This window comes from Halyomorpha halys, unplaced genomic scaffold (assembly GCF_000696795.3).
Source record: "Halyomorpha halys isolate HHAL.00 unplaced genomic scaffold, Hhal_1.1 Scaffold438.1, whole genome shotgun sequence".
Taxonomy (NCBI): Eukaryota; Metazoa; Arthropoda; class Insecta; order Hemiptera; family Pentatomidae; genus Halyomorpha; species Halyomorpha halys.
In genome coordinates, this window is record NW_027107367.1 from 1,498,982 (window position 1) to 1,501,478 (window position 2,497).

At 26.6% G+C, this 2,497-nt stretch overlaps 1 non-coding gene across 1 annotated transcript; it reads left to right on the forward strand.

Annotated features, from left to right (window-relative positions):
* The first annotated feature begins 1,980 nt into the window (after positions 1-1,980).
* TRNAM-CAU (transfer RNA methionine (anticodon CAU)) lies at positions 1,981-2,052 on the forward strand. Its single transcript has one exon. It is a non-coding gene; the product is annotated as a tRNA-Met (tRNA).
* Positions 2,053-2,497: the final 445 nt, after the last annotated feature.

Genomic DNA, 2,497 nt, shown 5'->3' on the forward strand with positions numbered 1-2,497 from the left:
ATTTAAAATATGTGAAAGTTTAAATAAAAATCAACAAAATAAATGAGGCTTAGAAAAAAAAAAAAATGAAATGTACTCTCTCACCTTATGAACCTACACCACAAAAATCAGTGAGATACAATACTGATCTGTGTATTTAGCAGATTTTTTTTCTCCTTTCGAAACGGTTCTTTTAAACTAAAGAACCTTAGGCGCTTATTTATTTAAATTGAAACAAAATTAGTGAATAATTTTGGTTTTATTACTAGTGATATAAAGAAAAAAAACACGATGCAAATCTGGAATGAATAGTTTGCGATATATGGTTTCTTATTTCAGTCGCTTCAATACAAATTCGAAAAATGTAAAAATCAGAAATTTTAATATGAAAAAAACGCTAAATTAATTTTGAATACTTCAAATGTAATATTTTCAAGAAGAAAGAATTTTTAATTAAAAAAAATTTCTTCCTGAAAACATAACATTTGAAGTATTCAAAATTAATTTAGCGTTTTTTTCATATTAAAATTTCTGATTTTTACATTTTTCGAATTTGTATTGAAGCGACTGAAATAAGAAACCATATATCGCAAACTATTCATTCCAGATTTGCATCGTGTTTTTTTTCTTTATATCACTAGTAATAAAACCAAAATTATTCACTAATTTTGTTTCAATTTAAATAAATAAGCGCCTAAGGTTCTTTAGTTTAAAAGGAGATAGTTTGCGCAAAAAAAAAAAAAAAAGGCATAGATCAAGAGCTATGTCAAAGCAGTAGATTGATATATGGTTTCAACATATTTTTTTTTATGTGTGTGTCTGAACCCCTTTATTTCAGAATAAATACAAAATATAAACATATGTACAATACATTATATACAAATATATACATTTTTTATTTATTTTTGCCCTTTTACTGGAGCTGTGCCCATTCTAAGGGATGATTGAATGAAAAGAAATTTTTGAAATAGCACTCAACATATTTTTAAAGGTTCTTGAATTTATACTAACGAAGGCGAATAAGAATAATGCATTTTTAAACAGGAAGCTCCCTATTGAAGTAGCAACAGAATTTTCGTTAGGGTTCCCGGCGTAAAAAGAAACAGAGAAGTACTTAAATGATTAATTTCAAAATAAACTAATTTTATTACACTGATTTTTTAATTTAGGCAAATAAAACCTCGAAGGAAACGACAATAACTTCAACTCATAACTAATGCTGCTATCTGTTGAGTATTCCAACAACCTCAGATGATAAAGATTAGTTCACATAATATATTTAAGAAAAATTTACATAATTATTATATATTTAAATCACAATTCCATTTATATAAATTGTTATGTACGTTGTATTCTTATTTAAAAAGAGATAAAAAAAACTAAGATAATTTATTTCCAAGTTGTTAAAGCTTTTTCACACTGCTAGGTTATCCTAAATTAAATTTATAAACACATTTATTATTTTTTTTCTTGGCTGGTATTACCTTAATTATTTTTTGGGTAGACCTTTGTTTACCTTGAATAAGGGTAACTTTGGCCAAAGATGATTTCTCTAGTTTAAAATATTGTAAACCATATTAAGACCAAAGAGGGCAGGTTATCATGAAAACCATTTTTTTTTTAATCAGTTTTAGGGATAATTTTAAAACTACACATTTCCTGGAATATTTTAAGTCCTCAGTTGTTTCATTCTAGACAAGTAAATTAACAACTAAGATCATAATTGGGCCAATATTAGGGATGATACAGCATAAAAGTTATGTATTGGACTTTGCTGGTTAAAAAATTAGAATAAATATACCCAACAGATATCTAATAATATGTTATTTAGTTACTTAAATAATAAATAATTACAGAAAATAATAAATCATTTGAAATTTGTTTTGCTGAATAATATGAATATATTAGTAAATTTATGATTAAGTTAACTAAATTCTCATTATTTAGTAATTATAGGTAAAACTAAGTATTAGTATTATTTTTTCGCACCTTCCCCATAAGAGCAGAGTGGCGCAGTGGAAGCGTGCTGGGCCCATAACCCAGAGGTCCGTGGATCGAAACCACGCTCTGCTATGTTTTTTTAAGAATTATTAATTTTTTCTAAGTTAATTACAAATTTCCAGTATGTCAATTTTTATGTAATTCTCGTAAACTTGGATTGCCAAAAATCAAGTGCAGTAATGGTTCTCTAATTTATTCGTCGGGCGCCATATAGTGGAAAGTGTGTAAAAAAAACCTAAAATGAAATGTATTTAATCATGTGTGAGTGTTGTTACTTACACTCAAATACCTATACACGAATTAACCATAATCAATTCTCATAATCACCATAATCAAGCAATATTTCTTAGCTGTAGACCGAATTTTATAGATGTTATTTCAGTATTGAGAAAAAATAAGTTTTTACTGGTTGTTCTAATTTTGTTTTAAACTATCCAACAAAAAATATTTCGGCCAAATCGATACCAACGAAAGTTAGTGTACAAATTGTATTTTTTCAAAAGTAGATATGTTTCTT